The following is a 17755-nucleotide window of genomic DNA, read 5'->3' on the forward strand; positions in this document are numbered from 1 at the left end:
TTCTAGAATCTAAGTTTACAAAAGATGTTCTAAAATATTTCCTGACCATAGGTGTTTGTAACATTGTTCCTAATAGCATGACATTTCTGACTGATCATTGCTGGCAAGGACAAAGTGATCGATTGTCCCCACCCTTTCTTCCGCATGACTGATTTAGTAAAGTACAGCCATAACTCATGTTTTCATGGAGTTTATATTCTGGGGAGGAGACAAAGAGGAAAGTAAACCAAAAATAAATAAAAGCGGTATGGCAACTTTTACAAAGGAAAAAAAGAGGGGCTAAGGAAAAAAGATATACCTTAAGTCAGATGTCTGTAGCAGGAATCATAATCCATGGATTAGAAGAATTCTGAAACTAGGGACCTAATAGGCAATCAAATCCAAAGTTTGAACGTGGCAGGAAGAATTGTAAAAAGACATTCAGTTCAAATTACCAACTGATCTCAGAGACTCCAAGTTTCCAGCAGCATCTACTTTTCTGTCGTTTATTTTGGTCATATGTTGTTTAACTACTATTATTGCAATCTCTTAGGCATAATTTTCTGAGCAAGAGGTAGAGTGTGCAATTTGCTTTGTCAGTCTCACTCAATGCTCATTAATAGTCCCAACTTTATGTAAGTGATATACTTTTAAAAGGAGTGTGATATGGGAGTTCCTGTAGCTCAGCAATAATAAACCTGACAAGGAGCCATGAGGATGTGAGTTGATCCGTAGCCTCACTCAGCAGGTTAAGGATCTGGCATTGCTGTGAGCTGAAGTGTAGCTCACAGATCTGGCATTCTTGTGTCTGTGTTTGTGGCATAGGCCGGCAGCTTCAACTCAGATTCAACCCCTAGCCTGGGAACTTCCATATGCAGGTGCAGCCCTAAAAAGAAAAAGAGGAGTGTGATATATACCTAAAAATATTAATTTTTCTCTTCATTTTGGCTTTTTTTTTCTCTAGAGAACAGAAGATGAACAACAATGTTCAGTTTCAACTATATCTTTAGAATACTGCTTAGTCATACTTTGATAGTCTTGTCAATGAGAATGGAGCCCAGGGCAATTAAACATCCTATAAATTTTAAGGATATGCTCTGGGGTACATGACCTTCCTAGGCTCTAGGCACATTTTCTTTGGGAGGCTTAACTTCATTTGATAGTAACAGATTACAATAAGCAATTGTTGTATGTGAAATCTTTGAGAATATTTTTGTATTTTTGCATTAGAAATTACTGGGTTACATATAATTTGGTTTATTTAATCTTAAAATTGGCTAAAATTTCTCAGCAATCATAATGCATTTTCAGACATTCTTAAAAATGAGAAAAGCTAACTCATAAAATGTCTTTAAATACCCTCTTTATAATTGCTAAATTTAGTAATAATAGCAATAGCATAATATTCTATTATGTTGACATTTCATGAAATATCTAACTGTTCTGATTCTTCAATCTATCCATACTTTGAAATCAAAATGACCTTCTGTTCCTTTCAGTTCTCAATATTTTTCTAGGCCCTTGAAAATCCACTGCCCCTAGTCATTAAACCCAGGTATCTAAAGGCTAAAGAAGGTATGGAATGTCTCCGTGTGTGTTTGTGGTGCCACATGAGACAGTGGTGTTGATGGTTTGAGGGGAGTTCCTCCCAAATAAAGCTGTTGCTATTATAAATATGCATGATCCTAGTAAGTCTAAATGAATATACCAAAATCTACTGTTTAAAAAAAAAAAAAAAAAAAGGCCTGCCCTGATTTTACTGTGATTTATGCACTTTCTTTGTAAGTTCCACTCAACTTCACTTATAAAGATCATCTTGATTCTTTAGCAAATTCTCAGACCTTGGTGCATAAGAATCACCCAGAGCTCTGGTTAAAAACAGAGATTCCTGGGCAATTTCTCCAAAGAATTTCACTTAACAGATCTAAGTGGAGGCTAGAAATCAGAGTTTTTAACTGTATGAGAAACCCTAAAGTTGTACTGGTTGATAAGTCATTATTTGATGCCTTTTGTTTGATGATAACAGCGCTGAATACACTTTGAATTGAAATACTAGACAATTTGAGTCAATTTAGGCCAGTCTCTCTTGACCCGGGCTCATATTATAATAATCTGGAGAGCTTTTAAAAAAAATGAGTTTACCTCCAAAGATTCTGATTTATTTGGTCTAGGGTGGAGCTTGGGCACTGGTATTTTTTAAAGCTACCTTATAAACAAATCATACAGCCTGATTCTCACAGGCCAAAGTAGCCTAAGGGTGTCTGCTCTCAAAAAGGATTAACTCACCCACTGAGGTGATGAGAAGGCCTAAATCACCTTAATGAAAACATCACATCAGAGATTTAGCAAAACTAAAATCCATCTAGATCTCCTATTCCTAGTTTGTTTCAGCCTCAACACAACCAAATTGGCCTTATATATAGCTACAGCACAAAAATCTGAGCCGTTCACTTTGGTTTTCATCTGCTGGCAGAATGATTTAGCAGCTCTATTATAAAAGCAACTCCATTATAATTACAGTGTTTGAATTATAAACAAAACAAAAAAAGATGCAAAAGGAACAGTCCTTTAATCAAAACTATAAAACAGAACAATTTCTGGCTGCATTTAAAAGCAAACTCCGAAATATTAACAGTAAGCTCTTCAGTCCTTTGATTCCTGCCTCTTTCCCATAAGAGCGACACTACACATTTTTTCAATTAAGCAGTTTGACAACCTGAAGAAACCCACAGCGCAGGATTTAATGAGCATATACTGTATGCATGGTAATCGGCAGGTTGACAGTTTGCTCATTTCAAACTGACAAGAGAGCACTACACATTAGTAAAAAGGTTTTGGAGGTCTCTTTTCATTAAATAAGCTTTACAGTAAGGAACATTCCAACTGTATTGGCAAAGCTGTCACTAGTTGTCCCCAGGTGACCTTATTTTCTGTCACTCTCCGAGTTCTCAAGTCTTGACAAAGAAATTATTTTTGAAGAAACAAAATGCAGATACAATATACAGGTATTTAAAGGTTCTCTGATGTTGTCAAGGGTATGTGGAGCCTTCAGATTTTATGATTCCATCAGTGATTTTACATCACACAGATTCTAACCCAATATATGCCAATTTTTCCCAATGACTGCTTTATAAACTGGAATATTTCTTGGAAATAATACCAACACTGTTAATTTATTCAATATTTTAGAAGCAGTGTACTGTGGTAGAAAAAACATGAGCTTTGGTAATATAGAGATAGGGGTTCAAACTCTGACTGCAACCCTTATATGTGGCCTTGGTCAAGTCACATCACTTCTCTAGAGCTCAGTTACATAACTGATGAACTGTGGACAATCACATCTACTTTGTGTTGGAGAAGATTGTAAAATGCTTCTCACAGGTGTTGACAACATAAACGTAGTTAAATTAATAACTAGATGACCCAATGAAGTTCAGAGCATGGCATTTTAGTGAAGTTAACTACACTCTGACTGCATAGATTTCTACCATGAATCTTCATTATATAAAGACAACAGTAAACTAAAATGCATGTACCAATGTGGTCTCAATTGAAACCACCAAGATTCTGAAAGGCGGATGCTATTACCTCATTTTTACGAAATCTCAGATACAGAAAAGGACCTTCACAATCACATGAGAAATTTCTGACGTGTTTTAATTTTTCTGATCATTAGAATATGAAACCTCCTATGTTTCCCTCTTGGCTTTGCTTAACAGAAAACTCGAGTGAATTTTTGTGCGTAGTGTATATTAGCAACTCTATTAGCTATAGTGATTGGTGCATTTCTTTCCTGATTTTCTATGTATATTTTATTAATCTTATTTTACACTGACTATAAACCACCACAAATGAGGTAGGATTTGTCTCACTTGATTCTAGGTTAGGGACCCTCAAGTATATTATGGAAATTGCACATAGATTTTCACAAGCAATTACAGTGAAGCCATAACTTACTGCTTAGGTCCTACTTCAAGGAGAGGAGCCAATGTATTAGCCTTCTATTTATGAGGTGAGAATATGGAAGCTTCAGTGCTCTTATTCCTAAAATGGGGATAATCTCTATTTCTTGATATCGTTGTGAAGGTTCAGAGAGAGTGCTTACAAAAGTGTTCAGTTTGGTTATTTAGTACATAGTACATTTGAAAAGTCTGAAGTACTGACCCTTTAAGATAGAAATGCAGGTCTATTAATCAGAACTAGTAAAACACAAATGCATTAATTCTTAAACAATGTTTAGAAATCACTTAAGCTCTAAACTCTAGGCACTTATGTAAAATTCTGCCCTAGTCTGGGCCAGGATCACACTTGCTGCCCTTCTTTCATGTCAAAGAGCATGTGGAAATCTAGGAAAGTTGTCAACAATCTCTAAATTCTTAAACATGTCTACTGGGAATACAAAACTCCGTGAAGCATACACACATCTGATGTTCTTAGGCTTAATAATGTATTACTTAGTGTACCCAGAGAACTGACACAAAATCATGGGTCTGTCTCTATGTAAAATAGCAATCTCACAGCCACTGACTGTATGTAAAATGCAGTCAAATATACAAAATATACCATTAAGATGTCCATTCATCCTCAAGGGAGTCCAGAAAAAGGCTCTGTAGATCCTCATGTTCATACTCTAAAAACAATGGATCAGCGATATATCCTCAGAAGAAATGGTGTAGTGCACTGGGAAAGCTTTGGAAACAGACAGACTTGGACTTGAAGGCTGCCTCTGACATACGCTCTCCATATGATTTGGGTCAATATACTGAACCTCTGAGCTTACGATTCTTCCACTGACAAATGTAGGAAATACTCCCAACTCAGGTAACTACTGTGAGCAAGGATGATATTCAAAGTACTTTAACAACTAGCATGGTGAGGGCATCATAAGAATGGATTGAATAGCTGTTCTGATGCATTCCAATTAAATATATAAACAGTTGAAGGGATGAAATTATGAGAATGCCTAACTTGTGCTGGATCATGGGAGATGCTCAAACATATAAAATGCATTAAATGAAGCAAATACACATTGCACAAAAATGTGGAATGAAAAACTTAGAAGCAGTTAGGCAGATAGATAGATAAATAGTCAGAAAGATAGATACTAGCCAACTACACTTTTTTTCTACTCATATTGAGTTAGATTCCACAATTTTATGAAATAGTTGTTAAAGTGATGAGCCACCTATTGAGATAGTTTTCAAAAAATTCTAGATTCAAAAATACTTAATTTAATCTCATTGTAAGTTTACACTCATTTATAATTCTTATCTTAATGTAATGACCCTTTTGTTATTATGAAATACTCTTTATCTCAGGTAATACTTGTGGTCTTAAAGTTTAATTTGTCCAATATTAACATAGGCATTCTAGACTTCTTATACGGACTTTGTCCAGAGCATATCTTTTCCCAACAATTTATTTTAAACTTACCTGTATATTTTTAATTAAAGGTTATTTCCTAACAGACTAGAGTTGTTTTTTTAATCTATTCTGATAAATTCTGATTTTAAAGTATTTAGCCCATTAACATTTAATATAATTAAATGTGATTAACATGATATGGTTGTATTTAGAGGTACAATTTCATTATTTGTTTTTTGTCTGCCTCTTCTGTTTCTTGTTCTCTGTTCCTTTTTTCCTGCATTCTTTGGAGAACATTTTAAAAGTTTTCAGGATTCTATTTGAAGTTATCTTTTGGATTTTTAGTGATTGTATTAAGCATTAAAATACTTTTTTTTTTTTGTCTTTTCTAGGGCCTCACCCGTGGCATATGGAGGTTCCCAAGCTAGGGGTCTAATCCGAGCTGTAGCCACCAGCCTACACCAGAGCCACAGCAATGCGGGATCCCAGCCATGTCTGAAACCTACACCACAGCTCACAGCGATGCCAGATCCTTAACCTGCTGAGTGAGGCCAGGGATCGAACCTGCAACCTCATGGTTCCTAGTCGGGTTCGTTAACCACTGTGCCACGGTGGGAACTCCTAAAATACTCATTCTTGACCTTTCACAGTCTACTTAGTATTTGTTCAATTCATACCTCCTCATATAAAATTTGAAAACCATGTGTGTCCCCCTGCCATTCTTTATGCTCTAATTGTCATATGTATGACATATACCCAAAGTACATTATAAAGAACACAAGGCAGTGTTATAATTTGGCTTTTAAAAGCCCTGTGTATTTTAGAGAAACTGAGATGAAAAAAATACTCTTTTATATTTACAATGTCTGACATTCTTCATTCCTTCTTGAGGATTTAAGATTCCATCTGGTGTTATCTCACTTCAGCCTGAACAGCTTCCTTTAGCATTTCTTGTGATGTAGGTTTGCTGGCAATGAATTCTCTTAGTTTACTTTTATCTGAAAATGTCTTTAATTTGCCTTCATTTCCAAAGGATATTTTCACTATACATAGATTTCTGGGTTAACAGAGGTTGTTTTTTTTTTTTTTCTCTCTGTACTTTAAAAATATCATTTTACTTTTCCTAGACTCTGTAGTTTCTAATGAGAAGGACGTGCTCATTTAAAATACTATTTCCTAGAAGGTAACCTGTCATTTATCTCTGGCTACTATCAAGATATTCTCTTTATTGTCAGTGTCCAGCAATTAGAATATGATATATATAGGCATAGTTTTAGTCACATTTATCCCGAGATTCACTGAGTTTCTTGATCTATAAATGTATGCATTTCACCAAATTTTAAAAATTTGGGCCATTTTCAAATAATTTCGTGTCCCATTCTCTTTCTCCTCTCCTTCTGAGACTTCAATTATTTGTCTTTTAGACATTTTTACTTTTTGCACACAGGCCCCTGAGGCTCGGTTCATTTTTTTCCATCTACTATTTTTTAAATATTTTTTCTTTCTTCTCTTCAGAAAGATTCTACTGCTCTGTCTTTAAGTTCACTGACACCTTCCTCTGTTCCTTGCAATGGATGTAAGCCCACTCAGTGAAACATTATTTCAAATATTATATTTTTCAGTTCCAGAATTTCCATTTGGTTCTGTTTCATAGTTCCTATTTACTATGTTTTTATTATTGTAAGTGTATCTTTCTGTCCTCATTGAGTATAGTTATAATAACTACTTTAAAATCTTTGCTAATTTCCACTTTGAGTCATCTTGGAATAAGTCTCAGGGGAGTGTCTTTTCTCTTCAGAGGGGATCATACTTTCTTGGGATCTGCATACGTTATATAATTTTTGGTTGTGTCATGTGAATGTGTGAATGTGAATATTATGGAGTGAAGATTCTAAACCTTAGAGTTTCCTGAGGAGCACTGAGTAATTTATTTTAGCAAGCAACTAATCTGGTTATACACAAATTGAAAACTATCTCCTGGGTGGCAGCTCAAACCTCAGATCAGTTCTTTTATATTTAGCTGTGCTAGTGTGTGTGTCTGTTCCATGCATCTGTGGCTCAGGGATCAGTCATATATTCATATTGTATTTATTCACATCCTTTCTTTTTTTTTGTATTTTTTTTTTTTTTAGGACCGCACCCATGGAATATGGAGGTTACCAGGCTAGAGGTCCAATCTGAGCTGTACTTCTATCCTAAGCCACAGCCACAGCAATGCTGGATCTGAGCCAAATCTGTGAGCTACACCACAGCTCATGGCAACACCAGATCCTCAACCCACTGAGCGAGGCCAGGGATCAAGCTCAAGTCCTCATGGATACTAGTTGGGTTTGTTAACCACTGAGCCACAAGGGGAACTCCCAGATTGTATTTATACATTGAATTGGAAGATTCCCCTCTCTGGTTGCCCTGAACCCTATTCTTTGGTTCTTTCAAACCAAAAAGACTATGTTTATCTGGAGTTCACCACCCAAGTGATGTTAACTTCAACATGCCCTCAAGTCTAATAGTTGTAAAATGGGAAACTCATGTGCACTGGTTCCTGCTTCCAAGTTTTGAATTTCAATTCTCTTTTAGAATCTACATGCTTATGTTCACTTCCTAGGCCCTTCAGGTAATTTTCCCCCCATACTTTTTGGTTGTTATCTGTGAAAATGTCAGGTTCAGTATACCTTACTTAGTCATACAAGAAATGGAAACAAGTAAACACATTTAGGAAATATTCCTTTGCATTTCCTAGGTCCTCTCCTCAAAATACTTAACCTCTGTTCATTATCTCCTCTAGTGATATTTGGTTTTCATTTTCAGTAGAAACATAAGTCAGACTGAGAGCTTCCTTGATCATCCAGCCAAGTACATGAGAAAATTTGGAATGAAAGCACAGCATAAAGTTAAATAATAAAATGATAAAACATCAATCAGAGCTGGCTTTTACACTGGCAGCATTTACTCTCAAAGCAATGAGGCTTGTACAGGATCATGACTACCAAAGATTAAATACATGGTACTTTGCCACATTATTTATTTCACCTTAGTTTTGTTTTGTTTTGTTTTTGTTTTGTTTGTTTTTTTTTTGTCTCAGACATCTCTATAACTTGCCTCATTGAAAACTGCAATAGGTAACATCTTAAGAGAAATGTAATATTGACAATAATATCTTTAAACACCAATTACAGATTTGTAAAGTTCAAATTTCTTTCTAATAATAATCTTTACCATTTTTTTAGGACTTCTGCATGCCAGGTACCTTGCTAATCATTTTATTAAAGTTGTCATTTAATCCTTCACAACCATTCTATAAAGTGGTTCCCATAATTAGCCTCATATTGTGGAGGAAGAAAACCAGAGCTCAGAAAGGTTTAGTAAGTTAACTGAGATCACACAGCAGAAATCAGAGTCAGAAATCGGAGTCAGTCCTTTTAAACAGGAGAAACAGCAAAGAGTGGGTATTTGGAATCATGAAGCACACGCATTTCACTATTAAGAAGCAAAGATGCCTGACTCATCCCAACATAATCTGAATATGGTGAGTATTTCTTGAAAATGTAGCAATGTATCATGGTCCTACAAATTTAAGGGGCAATCTTGCCCACCCTTCTAAACTTTGCATAAATCCATGGGTTTCAAGCGACTGTGCAATGAGAGAAAATAAAAGGCAGGGCCAAGAATAAGTAGACAGACAATGTAAAGTGGAAACAGGAGACTGGGTTTTGACTGAAAGCAAGAGAAAGCATATAAATCTTTGTGTTCTGACACATAGGTCTACTTGATATTTATATTTACTAGACACACTAAATTGTTTACTGAGACCTCAGAATGGAAGACACTGTGAGGGGAGTAAAGATGAGAAGGGGTGAGAGAGGAGGTTAGGGGTACACACAAGAGAGGTCTGGAGGGAGAGAGTTTAAATGAACACCATCCACTGACAACATCCACTGGGGAAGTTCTGCCACATTCTCACAGTTTGCTTCCTTTACTGTCTTTTTTAAAAAATGTATATTCAACTTATTCAGAGAAACCATTCATACATACAAAGGTGAGTAATTATTTTGCCCTATTCTCAAGGCTTTTTATAAGATTTATTCTTCGCTGTCCCAGCGTGTGCCACTGGGACTTCCTCTGCCCAAGAACAATCCCATGCCCTATGAGATTCATCACTGCTACCACTTCCTGCTACCACTCATGTCATTTCATTTCCACGATCATTCTCAAAACCATGCAAAGCATAACAACTTGACTTTGAAACTGCTTAACCTTACTTTTTATACATAAAATTTATTAAATATGTGTAACTGTCGGGTGGGGGGAGAATAATATAATAGCGTGTCAATCAAATAATGGTTAAGCTACATTTCATGAAAGGAAAGGTAATGCTGTCTTCGAAAAGTGAAGTCATCACTCCTTTATTTAACTGACACAATATTTATACCCCAAGTTTTAAATGGAGGCTACAAATAGAAGTCAGGCAAGGGTAAATTCTCCTAGGGAATTGAGCCCTGAAATTTCCCCATTTTAAGAGTTCTATTTTACATATACATGAGAATATAACTACTATTATAGGGATGCCCATAGTAGGTCAGTTATACCTAACTCTATGAAAAGAAAGAACTTTTAATTAAGTAAATGCTACCTCTCTGAACCTCCAGGAAGTGTTCACAGCAGGGCGTGCAGTGCTTCTACTGAGGGTCTCTGCAGGCAGGAAGTCCTGGAATACCTACATCGTAAATGAGAAATTCAGATGACCATTAAGGCAGTGATCCAGATGGCTTCTAGCACAACTTCACTAGGGACATGCACTGTGAATACTGACCTAGCATGACAGTATTTGTACTGTTAAAGGGGTCGAATAAAGGCACATGGTTGATTTCTAAGTATTGTCATTATTCTGCACAAGAGAGATCATGACTCAGGAGCGGCTTAAGTGACTCCTACAAGATCACATAAAGGAAGTAGCAGAATGGTGCTGTGACATACCATCTTCCCATTTCTAGTCCTGGGCTATTCTAGCTGCATTATTATTTGACCCTCCTCAGAGCCAGTCAGTCCTGGCACCTGAGTTTCCCAGTTTGCAGAAAGATGAAGCCAACCCACAAGTTTGGTAGGAAAAGTATGTCTCTGGTTTTATGGTGGTCTAAACCAAAGCATCTGTTTGAAGGGTATTTTCTGGGTCAGTTTACTTCCTTTCCTTTCAAATGCTAGTATCCATGAGAATCTAGGGGAACCTGGCAACTGAAGAAACATGGGTTTTGGGTCCTACTGACCTGAGTTTGAATTCTAGTGACTCATGTATTATCTCTGTGTTTTATACAGCTGCTGAACTTCACCAAGCCTCATTTTTCACTTCCATCGAAAGCGCATCATTAATATACGAAGGGTGTATTTATCAAGAGAATTTTTTTTTTTTTTAATGAGGATAAAACATCAAGCACAATATCTTGGCATATGTTAGGTGCTCAGGCAAAGTGAAAGACCCATGCCGGATGCATGAACAACTCCAAATAAGAGATGAGACACGGAGACAGTGAGGAGACCCCATTGCCCATAAATCACTCAGTGATAATGTACTAATCCTCCAGCTGGCCAGCTCCTCTCTGCTTTGACCTCTACCTCTCTTTTCCTTCATATGACCTTATTTGAAATAAAAGCATCATATTTATAAAGATCTATTCATTTCCTACGATTTTGTTTAAAGGTAATTATTTCCTTTCTTTATCTTCTGGTTTTGGTCCACGTCATGCTACATGATCTGCTCAGTGCAGTAAGTGAAAACAGGTCATTACTTATTCAACAAGTATTTACTGAGTTCCTACCAAGGTGTCAGGCATTGTTCCCTCCAGTGGTGAACATAACAGCTCTAAACCCTGCCTTATAATGCCTGGATTCCGGTGGGGGAGACAGAAAATAAAACAAATAAATATGTAAAATATATGGTTGGTTAAATAGCGCTACATGCTCTGGAGAAACACGAGTGGGAAAGAAGATGATGAGTGTAATGGGTTAAATTATGGCTCCCTTCCCTCCCCTGCAAAAAAAGATATGATGAAGTCCTGACCCCTAGCACCACAGGATGTGACTATTTGGAAATAAGATCACAACGAATGTAATTAGTTAAGATGAGGTCACACAGGAGTATAATGGGGCCCTAGTCCAATATGACTAGTACCCGTATAAGAAGATAGTCATGTGAAAACAGAGACACACAGGGAGAAGGTCATGTGATAACCAAGGCAGAGATTGGGGTTATGCAGCTGCAAGCCAAGGAATGCCCAGGATTGCCAAAGATTGCTGGCAATGCTCTGAAAGGTGGAAAGGATTCCCCTGAAGGTTTCAGAAGGAACTTTTCCCTAGTAACACTTCATTTTCACACTTATAGCCTTCAGAATTGTGAGAAGATACACTTCCATTGCCTCAAGCCACCCAGTTGTAGTGCTTTGTTACAGCAGCCCTGTGAAAATCATAGATTGAGTCTGAAGAAATAGTTGCATTTTTAAACAAAAATATCAGGAGAGATTTCATCCAAAGGATAACATCTCAGCAAAGAACTCAATCTGAAGACAGCCACCAAGATGGCTCTGGGCAAAGAAAGTTCCAGGCAGAAGGAACAGACAAGACAATGGTGTAAGTTAAGAGAATGCTTACTGTATTAGAAGGGCAGCATGGAGGACAGGGTGGGTGGAGCAGTGAAGACAGACACAAATAAGACAAGATCAGAGCCAGAACAGGGAGCTGGAGGGTGCTGGATCTTGGGACCATTATAAGAACTTGGGCTTCTATTCATCAAGGTAGAAGGCCAGCAGACAGTGCTGAGCAGAGCTGGAGTAAGATCTGACTTACATTTAATAAGATTTTTTTGGCTTTTTAAAAATACACTGAAAAGGTATGGGCAATTAGGAGGGTTCTTCAGTAATCCTGGTGAATAAAGGTATTGGTCTGAAAACACAGAGGACAGGGAAAAGTGGGCAGCCATTTGATGTGTATTTTGAATGCAGATCCAAAAGAATAGGCAATGGGCCAAAAGGAGAGAGATATGCACAGTTCTTTGATAAACAGAATTAAATTAGAAACCATTAACAATTTAACTTACCAATCAGCAGAAAAAAATCACCTTCTCAAATGCTAAACCAAAGACAGTGGCAAGGTATGTAACAGACAGAGAATAAGTAACCAGAATATACAAGGAATTCCTTTAAATCAAGAAAAAAGATGGCCAAACATATAGGAAATAAATGGCAATTCAAAAAAGAAATCTCAATGGACAATGAAGATTAGAAGGAAGTTCAGCCTCACCAGAGGAAAATGTAAATTAAGATAATAGAATTCCATTTTTCTTCTATTAGAGCAGTAAACATTTCTGGAAAAGACAAAATTCATTGTTGTCCAAAATGTGTAAAAAGAAGCATAATATTCTAGTTTATTTCTGGGGCAGAATCATAAATTGGTATATCATTCTAGTGAGCAATTTTGTTATATTTATCAAAAGTAATGCTCCATATATCCTATGGCATACTGATTCTTCTTGCAGGATATACTGGGCGAAAGCAATATAGACACAAGGATAGACATACTAAAAAGATTATTGCAGTGTTTTTTTTTTTGCCTTTGTTCTTATATAGCAAAATTTGGAAACTACCTAAAAGTCGCACTGGAAAGGAAATATGCAAATGTGCTACACTTGTAGGATGGAATATCATGCAGCTGTTTAAAGGAATCAACTGGTTTTATAGGTATCAATATAGATAAGTTTCATAAATAATGTAATGTAAAAAAAGTACTAAGAAATTTTGTTTGTTTGTTGTGTTTTGTTTTTGCCACACCCATGGCATGCAGAAGTTTCTGGACCAGGAGTCAAACCTGTGCCACAAGAGCAACCTGAGCTATAGCAGTGACATGCTGGATCCTTAACCTGCTGAGCCATGAGGGAACTCCAAGAAGGAAAGATTTAGACACACAAACAAGATAGTACAAATTGGTGTGGGGTGTGTGTGTGTGTGTGTGTGTGTGTGTGTACCAGACTAGTTAAAAACATTCTATATTTATGGTAATGAATTTGGGGCAGGAAGTGCAAACAGTTGAGAGAGTAGACAGTGGAAGGAAGACAAGTTGTGGTAGTTAAAAGGGAATTTGTTTTCATCAATAATTTCTTTAAAAGGAAACAAACAAACTGAAGTAAATTTGACCAAACATAAACAGAGGCTCCTTTTTAGACAGTAGAAATAGAGATGTTTATGAAACTACCTTTTATGCTTGTATTTTTTAAAATTTCCTCAAAATAAAAGATGTAAGGAAATAGAAAGGATAGAGGGAAAGAGGAAAGAAAAGAGGAAGGGAAGGGGGAGGGAGGAAGAAAGGATGTCCCATCACCTGTTCTGCTGTGCACTTAAGCTAGCCACAGATGGTTGGTTTCTTTAAGGATGAAACTGTTTAATAATCAGTAAGAAGGAAGGTGATTCCTCCTAGACTGGCTCAGCTAGGAGGACTGAATTTAAGTTCAGCCAGCAGAGGGAACCATCTGTCATTTGGAAAGACACTAAGCCCTCAACCAGGAGAACCCCTTCAGCACATACCAGCGCCTCTGCAACCACAGGAAAGAGGAAATACACATTTTCAGACAAAGTCAACTGAGAGCACACCATGGACATCCTTTCAACCTTTCTAAAAGATTCGTTATAATTTTATAGAATCAAGGGAACAATATGCCTGATTAGTTCCTCAACCGACTTAGCAATTTTGCTTTTTATATTTCTCTCCTTGAAGCAAGTTTGCTATTAACCTTATATGTTCTAGGCCTTGAGGTTAGATTCTTCCCCATCTAAAACACAATTTTTGCTTTAAAATAAAAGTTGGTCTTAAGACAATTCATTTTTGCCATTAATATCAAAAGTTCCCCTCTGAGGCAAGGAGTTCATTCTTTAAAGAGGCTAGAATTGTAAAGAATTTTCTTCTCTTCCTGGCAGGAAAATCTGTGGAGGAAAAAGTCTTGCAGAAAAGTTCAGTAATCATGAAGCGAAAACCCCCAAAGACCCAGTGCTTCCTCCTGAGCCAATATTTTGTTTAAAAATGCCTTGTATGTACATTTCCTCAAGAAACCTTAAGGCCTTGAAGAAGCAGTTAGCCAAACCCTTAAAGAAAAATCTGGCAACCCCTCCATCTTTACAGAAGGCATCAATTCAATGCTGGATATGCCCTAACTGTTTTGCCACATCACAGTCCTAATACTTAAATATCATCCTTTTGTGTGTGTTATCCTACAGATAGGATTTGGGTTGGTTTTTAACAATAAAACAAACAAACAAGGTAGAACAGGAATGTTATGAATACGTTACCAATGTAAATGCGCTATTTTGTGCCTCTGAATTTGGGTGATGATAAACATGATTCCACACATGGAAATTAGACTTTTCAGAGCTACTACACTGAATCAGTTAATTTGTCTGAGTAAGTACTTATAATAATGTGGCTGCTCTGCACTGCAATAAACATTGGATTTTTTTTTATAATGATTTTTATTTTTTCCACTATAGCTGATCTACAACATTGGATTTTTAAATAAGCAAATGAAATATGTGATAACTCCTTATAAAAGGAACTGCAGCAAAGGACATTCAGCAAAAGACATGCACCGAAGAGGATGGGTGAAAAAACACCCCACTCCAATGCCTTGAAAACAAAAATAATCATATGGCGGAGTTCCCATCATGGCTCAGTGGTTAACGAATCTGACTAGGAACTATGAGGTTGCAGATTCGGTCCCTGGCCTAGCTCAGTGGGTTGTGGTGTAGGTCTCAGATGCAGCTCGGATCCCATTGCTGTGGCTGTGGTGTAGGCCGTCGGCTACAGCTCCGATTCGACCCCTAGCCTGGGAACCTCCATATGCTGCGGGAGCGGCCCTAGAAGAGGCAGAACGACAAAAAAAAAAAAAAAAGAATCATATGGCCTCTGGGTCTACATTTTTTTTGCTTCAGGCTAAAAACATGCTGAGGCCTTATGGTGAAATGATGGGGGACTGTTGCTACTCAGAGATGTCACAAGGTAACTTATCACACCATTTAGGACACGTGAGGACACTATCAATTTGTTCCTCCAGATCATAAACCTGAGGATGTTTTAGTAAAAATAGCATAGGGAGAACAATTTTACATGATTGTTAAGAATGTGCATTTGGATCCTGGGCTTTACCAACCAATTAAATCCATGACTTTATCTGAGTCATCAATCTCCTTTACCCTCATTTACCTCATTGGTAAAATGGGTATAATAACTTTGCCTTCCTCATAGTCATTTATAAGGGGTATGTTTTATGTAAATGGCTTGGAATATGGTTATAATTCAATAGAGGTAGTTACCAAGATCTTTTTTAAAAAAACATCAATACTGGCATAATTACTACTATCTTCATTTTCATTCAAAATTCATTAAAAGTATAACTCATCACTTTGTGATTAATGACTTTCATTCACTTAATAAAGTATTTATTGAGTTTCTAATAAGTGTCAGGCACTATATACTAGGATCTGGGGTCAAAATCAAAGGTGATCTATGCTTTCTGGAACCTATTAGAGGAGACAGACACTAGTCAAAGACTCCCACAGGAAATGCATATTTTCCAACTGAAGAAAAGGTCTAAAGGAAAGAAGCAGATTCTTCTGAGAGAGGCTAAAACAAAGGAAGTGGGATCCAACATAAGACTGGCAGGATGAGAAGGAGGTAAACAATGGGTGGAAGAATGGCTTTCTAGGGAGAGAGAACAAACACAATATTCAAAGGCAGAGAGTGTAGTGTTTTCATCGATAATGAAAGTCAGTGCAAATCTGTCCATTGAATGGTCCATTTTAATAGAATAACTATATATCCAATACCTCCTATGTACCAGGCACTGTGCTGAGCCCTGAGACACAATGGTAAGCAAGACAGATCAGAATTTGTGCCCTCAATCTTTCCCCCAATACTGATTACTTTGCTTGAAAACTGCACTAAAGTCACTGTTCACTTTGTAAACGTGTAAAGTCTGCCTTCAGTTTTGATCCCAAAGAGATTCTACCAGCATGGAAAAATTGTAATGCTTTTTCTCTGGTCAAAAAAAATGTAACATAAGCTAGTAATTTCCTTTCTGCCTTAGGGATCAGGAAACCTACAACCAAATTTAGTTCACTCACTCCATTGGCCTACCAACTTATACTAGTAAAGATGGTCATGTTTCTGTCTTATGGTTGCTTTGCTACTTGCACACTACCTTTAATTTAGTAAAAAGCCTCAAATTCTTTGCAAAGTTGGTAAAAGAAGGGAAGGTAAAGAGGAAATATGGGGAGTTTCTTGAGGTCTGGGAATTGTCCAAAGTGGTTTTCTTTTCTTTCTTTCTTTTTTTTTTTTTTTTTTTCAGTTTTCATAGCACCTTACACAGATGCTGAATGCAAAGCAGTTAATAGTTTTGGATTGATGGAGGGATCAACGACAAAGCTTTCCTGGCTCAAGTTTGGTTCTGTTACAAGGGATGGGGCTGGGGGAGGGGGGTAAAACGTGTTTACTAGTCTCTAATCTCCAGTTTGAGAGGGAGAGTTCAAAAAAGTAGCTGAAAAGTTTAGCATGATTGTCATAGTAAAGCAACTCAACAGCCAAAGAGAAGAACCATGGAGACCACAAGAAGAGAGCTTAAAGGCTTAGAGATTTATTCAGGCAATGAGGGCCTTGTAACAGAAGATCTCTCTCTCTTACTCTAGTGCTAGTCAAAACAAGAGAAATGTCATAGTTTAAATGGATGTCTAAGTAACAGGGAAAAAATGTTAAGTTTCTTTATGACAAAATGGAAATATATTTGCTATTCTATTTCCTGATGTTCTCTCACTTATGTTGGAAAAAATACTGTTAGTCTTTTTGCTTTAAAAGCCTCCATTGGGAAAACTAAAACTATAATCTATCTCGTTAACTACCAGGAAGAGGAGGAATAAATTTAAAAGAAGTTTAGAAGACACCTACTTTATCAATATCAGAACACTATGGAGTTCAGTATTTTTCATGGCCAAATCTACACAGTGCATACAAAAAACAACAAATGTTGCATTCAAGGTCATATTAAAATATTTTATCCTGTCGTTAGCTCAGCATATTAATGAGCATTTCTGAATTAATCTCTGATCATGAACTGTCTGTTGACATGATATAACAGCAGTAAATAGAGTACAGCTTGCTTCAAGTTGCTGGCTAAGACCAGTTTCACAATGCTTCAATTCTTTGACAGGTAGAAAATTAAATCATTTCTGTATTCTCCTAAGATTGGATCATTTCTGTATTCCTCAGAAACTCTTCAGAGCTAAAAAGTACATCATTTCCCCAACTAGCTGATAAACTGAAAAGAAAATAATACTAAGGGATGGTACTTGAAGAAAGTTAAAAGGGGAGACTCAGAAAACAAGATTGT

At 36.9% G+C, this 17755-nt stretch overlaps 1 protein-coding gene across 2 annotated transcripts in view; it reads right to left on the reverse strand.

Moving 5' to 3' along the window:
* FHIT (fragile histidine triad diadenosine triphosphatase) overlaps window positions 1–17755 on the reverse strand; it is a 1432969-nt gene that overhangs the window by 1015915 nt on the left and 399299 nt on the right. Inside the window, exon 4 of one of the 2 annotated variants that reach the window (XM_047778405.1) lies at window positions 9974–10057. The exons of the other annotated variant lie outside the window; for it this stretch is intronic. The gene's annotated coding sequence lies outside the window, so the exon portion shown is untranslated. The remainder of the gene's footprint in view (window positions 1–9973; window positions 10058–17755) is intronic. 2 annotated transcript variants of the gene reach the window in all.

Source organism: Phacochoerus africanus, chromosome 1 (genome assembly GCF_016906955.1).
Source record: "Phacochoerus africanus isolate WHEZ1 chromosome 1, ROS_Pafr_v1, whole genome shotgun sequence".
Classification (NCBI taxonomy): domain Eukaryota; kingdom Metazoa; phylum Chordata; class Mammalia; order Artiodactyla; family Suidae; genus Phacochoerus; species Phacochoerus africanus.